The sequence below is a fragment of the Python bivittatus genome, unplaced genomic scaffold (genome assembly GCF_059951505.1).
Source record: "Python bivittatus isolate LINGU-HERP-01145 unplaced genomic scaffold, Pbiv_v1 ctg000690_np1212, whole genome shotgun sequence".
In the NCBI taxonomy this organism is placed as follows: domain Eukaryota; kingdom Metazoa; phylum Chordata; class Lepidosauria; order Squamata; family Pythonidae; genus Python; species Python bivittatus.
Genome location: NW_028277096.1, coordinates 14,947,635 through 14,954,451, shown reverse-complemented (window position 1 = coordinate 14,954,451; position 6,817 = coordinate 14,947,635).

Below are 6,817 nucleotides of genomic sequence, written 5' to 3'. Positions count from 1 at the left end.
GAATGGTCACATAAGAGATTGAATAGCCCGCAGCTGGATAGTGGACAGGGCAAGAGGCTCAGAAAAGACCCTCCCTAGTTTTTCAGGCTGTAAAGGAGACAGCAGGGGAATTGTATTTTCAGACTTGCAAGATTGATGTCAGCCTTGCTAGGTAGGAAACATGACCAGATGAGGTAATTCTACTTTATTATAAAGCTAAACAGAATCTTGCAAGTCTGAAAGTACAATTCTCCCACTGTCTCTTTTATAGCCCAAGAAACTAGGGAGGGTCCCTTCTGAGCCCCTTGCCACATCCACTTTACAGCTGTGGGCTAAGCAGTCTCTTATCTGACTATTCCCTAGGTGGCATCTCTTGGCCCTGTCCCGCAAGATCTTTCCCACATACCATTAACCACCAGACCAGATCTGGATATCAGCTACCAGAAATAAGAATTGCCATGCAGCAGGTTACAGGAAGGTGATCCATCAAGATCAAACAAGGTTCAAAACAGCTACCAAAAAGATCACATAACAACCAAGAAAAGGCTGAGATGATGTGGAAAGGATTGTGCAGTGGATGCTACTGGCAAAGGATTAAGAAGAAAGCTGTCAGGGATGTATTTTGGAGAGACTTCACCGTTCATGCACAGTGCTAACACATTTTGGCATCTCAGCCCAAACTCCTTGCAAATCTGGCCAGTTTGAAGTGGGGAAATACCAGTAAAAATGTTTGTGTGTGTGTGTGTGTGTGTGTGTGTGTGTAAAATGCTTCAACAAACTATATCCAGTAAAAGCTTTGTACATTAAAGAGACTTTGTGTGCTCTGTTCCCTGAAGCATGCCATCGCTTCATAAGATTCGGAACTCCCGTGTCTCTGTTGAAAATGTGTGAGTGTATCCAGTAATACATTACACTCCTCTGCTCCCCAGCCAAAGCTATGTGCCATGAAGCCTCAGCTTCATCTATCCAGCCTTAGGCAAAATGCAAGGGAGGCAGAAGACATTGGTTTTAACTGTTTGGTTGTAAACCGCCCAGAGTCCCTCCTTGTGGGGGAGTTGGGCAGTGATATAAATTGGATTTATTTATAAATAAATAAATAAATAAATAAATAAATAAATAAATAAAATGCCTCAATCAGGTGTCTGAAAGTAAATGTGGAATGAATGAATGAATGAATGAATGAATGAATTAATTAATTAATTAATTAATTTGTAACTGTAAGACCCAAGTGTGTGTAAATGCCTTGACTTCTACTTTAGCCATGTCAATAAATAGTGGTGAAATAGCAGCAAGACACCACAGGATTTTGGTTTCAACTTGGAGAAGAACTGAGGAACTAGGAGGTGCAATAACCTGAGAATTCCCACCACTGAAATAAGGCTGCAGAACTCTTCTTAGAAGATTTCTTCCAGAACTGCAGCCAAGATAAAGTTAATTGATTCAGTTGTAAAAGGACTACTTAGTTTTACAACATCCTGGGGTTACAGCATGCAGTGCTGATCCTGAATTGGTGCAAGTGCTGAGCGTGGAGGAGTGCTTACACACACAATGATATGCAGTCATGCACCCAATCTTCTCTTTTTGAATTTTTCAATGCAGTTTGCAAGTCAAATAAAATATAAGCACGCTGGAAGGAAATACACACTCCAGAATGTGCATATTGAAGCAATTGCTAAAATACATCATATAAGGAATGTATTTTACAACAATGTATTATAAATGCATGCATACTAAACTAAGGTTATTAGGAAAAAAACGCACAGGATGTTTTTTACACATTTTTTTTATATTGTAACTTATTATAGAAATGGGACAGAATGAATTTAAGGTTTGGAAAAGTGGAAATGAATTAAAATTAAAGTTGACAGTTCTGCCTTTAATACATGTAACATTTCATCTTATTTGTCTGTCAGACTGAGTAATGATTCTGGAGGAGTTATTTTTCCCCCCTTTAATTGCAGTTTAATCTATGTATTGATTGGAGCTTCATCCTCCAGTGAAGATGTGGGGAGGATGTTTGTGAACTTTCAGAGTGCTGATAAATATTGCAACACTTCAGGGCAATTCAAGGACCAGATCCAAGCTTTGGAAGACACCTGCCTACTCCTTAAGGCTTTGGAAGTAAGCCTACTCAAGTCGCTATCTTTCCAAAGCATAATTCAGGAAAAAAATGGATCTGACTTCTCTCTCTATATAAAGAAAACCCTACAAGGGTATGTATTTATCTGATCTGCTCTACACTTTGCAGCATAGTGAAGCTCTGGAGCAACTTTATGAAGATTTAGATCAGATCTGGGTGGATTAGAATGATCTTGTCTACTACTTTGGGTAAATCATGATCTGGCCTTGAATCTTCCCTGTCTGCCCCAGAACCTGACTTTATCCAGAGTGCTGTCCAAATATATAACATTGGATGATTTTTGTAGTTTTCTTTTTCCTTCCCACTTATTAACCTTACAGGTAGTCCTTGTTTATCGACTGCCTTGTCTAGTGACCGTTCAAAGTTACGACAGTAGAAAACCCCCAGCTTTGCAACCAATCCTCACCTTTACAACTGTTGCAGCATCCTGCAGTCACGTGATCACAATCTGTGTGCTTCCAAACCAGCTTGCAAGAAGCAGGGTTAATGGAGAAGGTGGAAGTGAAATCGCAAGTCATGGTCATGTGATGTTTCCCTTAACCCCAAACAGGAAGTGATGTCATACATCTGCACAGTCGCATGATTTTCTGCTTAGCGACTGCAGTGCTTAGCAACAGAGTTGCTGGTCCCAATTGTGGTCGTTAAAAGAGGACTAGTTGTATATAAAATGAGCTGTGGCAGTTAGCCACTTGGCCACCAGTCAGTGTAAAAATGGCTTCAGACTAGCACTGGAAAACAAAACAAAAACCTGGGCCTGGTGACATACAGTTCCTTGCAGTACTGCTTATGAAACCAGATGGCTGCCCTATGTTATAGCAACAATCTCAATGTCTTGATTTTTTAAACAAGCGGAACACAGTAGCTTGTTTTGTTCAGGATCATAATAAAGCCATTTTGGAGAATGCCAAAACTGCTTAGTCACTTTACAGAAAAGCAAGTTGCCCACAAAACTCTCCCATCCTTAACCAAACACTGACAGTTATTTCCCAGTCTTAAGGAAATTTCCCTCTCCAGTTGGGGTTAAGGGATTCCTTGTCTGCTCAAGAACTCAGCTGGCGCATCTTACTAAGGTCTTGTGTGGTTTCTCTGAGGTTTTGCTAAACATTTTGGGTGAACATGTTGAATTTTATTGATTTACAATTTTTGCAAACCACTCTAATCTGGGGATTCTGGGTGGCATACAATTGATTTTTGATTGATTACATGCCATCAAGTCATTGTCAACTCTTAGCGACCACACAGATAGATTTTCTCCATGATGATCTGTCCCTAACTTAGTCCTTTAGGTCTTCTAATGGTGCACCATCAACACTGTAACTGAATCCATCCACCTTGCTGCTGGTCATCCTCTTCTTCTCTTTCTTTCCACCTTTTCCCAGAATACAACACAGCAAATACCTAAAGCCAGTACATGACATTGATCCACTCACCCCAAAATGGACGCAACTAAACTATCGGCTAATGTTAAAAGCTTGGTAGAATATGATTATAACCATGTTGTGGGATGCTAAGAGGGAAGGGGTCATATGATCTTCCAGGGGAAGTACATTTCAGAGTATAGGGGGCCTGATGCTGCCTTCTTCAGCAATCTATGGTTAAGCAAAGCATATTTTAGTGTAAAGTGTGAACTTAGTGCAGTTTAATAGTCTGGGAGGCTGGATAAGAATTGGGAAGGACCAGATTCAAATATGTCCTTAGCAGAGCAGCTCACTGGATGGTTTTATGCCACTCACAACTCCATCAGAGTTTCCAGCTATAGAATAGAGGGTGGGGATGTTATGTATGCTTCCTTGAGCAACTGGAGGAAAGAGAGGGGGTAAATCTAATGGATAAAACATTAAAAAAAACTCATCTCCTGCATTCATCAAATGTTTCACAGATTGAATATTTGGATTAATCTTCAAAAGATGTGAAATAAAAAACCAAAAACACCAGGCAAATCCAATGATTGATCTTGGTGAATTTGAAGGAGAAAGATCTATGGAGTAAATATGAACTACTTGCAGATGATGACAAGATGCTAATAAATACAGGATTTCTAAAACTGTCCTCTTGAGTTCCTTTTCTCTGAAGGTAAAACACAGGAGTTCCTAAAGAGATTTATCAATAGAGATATACCCATTGTCCTCTGTGATCTATTCCCTGAACAAATTTGTTAGATCCCGTGTGGCTCATTAGACAGACAAGAAACTATGGCAAAAGAGGAGAGAGAGAGAGAGAGAGAGAGAGAGAGGAAAACATTACCTCCTTGCTAAGGAATGTTCTAGTTGACAAGGACTTTACTTCCATTGAACTGAGCTTCTAGCACAAGTCTTACATTGTATGAAAAAAACCCTGATAAGAAGATGACCTCCTTGAAATCCCTGACAAGGAGATGACCTTCTTGAGATTACCTCTTTGCAGCATATCACTGCTTGATTACCAGGGGACAGGGCCAATCTTGGAAGCCCTTGCCCAAGTATGGAAAAGTGGAAGAGGTGTCTGACAGACACAGGATGGGTAAGAACTTGTGACCCTCCAGAATTCCTCACCACTGACCCTGCTGGCTGCTACTGGGAGTTGTGGTTCAGCAATATTTGGAGGACCACAGATTCAACATACTATCATACAGGATAGTTTTTAAGGTGGCAATAACTTAGAACAGAGGTGCACTACTTGAGGCCTTTCAGGGTGTCAGCCTTTCAAGGTAGGTCAGGCCAGGAAGAAGACACCACAAGAAGTAGTAGAATTCCGCTTTATTAAAATAAGGTATAGCAAGAAAATCTTGAAACCCCAATGGAATTTATCTCTCCTTCTCTCTTATACAAAGAGAGTCAAGACAGGGCAATCTTGAGTTTCTTCCTCACCCCTCCTGCCTTTCTGGTCTCAGATCATGTTTTCACAATAACTGTTGCATTCCTTCTTCAAAGCCATCTCCATTCTCTGCCATACAGGGTCCCCTTGCCAAAATTCTTATTTGCATTACTGTACATGCAAGTAGTCATCATAACTGGGTTAATGCATTAAATTAAAATTGAACATAGTTTTGGGAATCTGCTCCATGGCATGTGATTCAAAGGTTAGGTGTGGCCTTGTTCTCTTCAAAACATGTACATTCCTTTTCTGAATTCCTTATAGGTTCCCCAACAAATGGATCCTGAGCTTGTGTGGAGGTCCTAGTAGGGGCCCCCAGCTATGTTACATCCTTGACCAAAGAATGGTATGCTCCTCTTCTACTGCGCATGCAGCTTTAGGACGGACACCCATGGAGCTGTGAGGGAGGAAAGGATATCCACCTTGCCAGTCAGGTCAGCCAAATCAACCTTGGAGATCAGTAGGGTGACAGATGTCCCAGTCAGATCACTCTCACATCCTTGATCTAGAACTTAAAAAGAGTAGTGCTAGATCATTAACCAACCATTGTTGTCATCCTCAATGTCGTACAGTGAGGAGAGGGAAGGAAGAAGATACTTGAGGATTTAGTCTTTGAAATACACCTTTTTTCTGTATATACCTGTCCCAAAATTCAGCTTCCTCCTTTTTGGCCCTCCATTGGCAGTAGTGTGTTGTAAATGAATTGAGACAAAGACCTTTTTCAAACACAGCCTCCCTGATTATGGAACCCCATTCCTCTGACACCCAAGATGGTGCCAATATGGATTTCATTTCCACATCATGGATTCACCTTCCACCGTGAAGGCCTTAGTGCTTCCCCAAGCTTTGCCTTTTTTTTTTTTTCTGATCATAGCTTAGTCTTTTTAAGTAAGTTTATTCCAAAAAATATAGTGTTGCTCAGCATCTCATTGCTAGCTATATCCATTCCCTGGGAGTCACTGTTGAAGAAGAAGGGGGTGATAAATAGTTTAAACAAACAAATAATTAAAACCAATCAGTGTGGAAATTTCACCTCTCAATCTGGCCTGGAGGACATACCTTTAAGGATTCTCTCAAAATACACATTTTGAAAGCTGTACCCTAATATCTGCATTTTTAATCCGTTTTAATACATGTGGGGGCTGGTTTTTTTTGCTGTGTAAGAACATTATGGAAGTGTTGAAGTAGGTGGATAACAAACAGTAGTAAGTCTGCAATTCACATAAGAGTCCTTGAGCGGAAGACAGTTATGAGATTTGTTTATGTACAGTATTAAGAAATTATGTATACAACATAAAATGTTGACACATTAATATATCCTCGAGTCTTATTTCTCTAATAATGTGACTTAAAAATGATTGGCAGCATATTAAATATTTGTATTAATACTAGAAACTGCAAGCATTGCTGCTTCATATTGGGGATTTTTTAGCAAGAAAACCCTGACCTCTTTAAACTTACCTTTCTGATGAATTATTCTTATCCCCATTTTTTTTTTAAAAAAAGATAAAAAATGTCTTCTGAAAAATAAAGGTATGTTATGATTAGATGCAATGAAAGTTTGACCTTTGAAGGTTAATATTTTTCCAATTAATTGAAGGGTCCACCAGGGAATAGCTCAGAGGAAGATAATTATATTTCTTGGCTGTGAATTATTGAGTGCTTCACCAGTTTCACAAGGGGAAAGGGGAGAAGAATTGGATTTATTTTTCCTTAAGCGAAAATGAAAATAGAAAAAAAGATAGGGCAGGGCAGATGATGGAACTTTACAGAATTATGTTCAGTGTAGATAAGACAGAGAAATACTTTTTTTCCTGTTTCCCCATAATACTAGAACACAGAGTC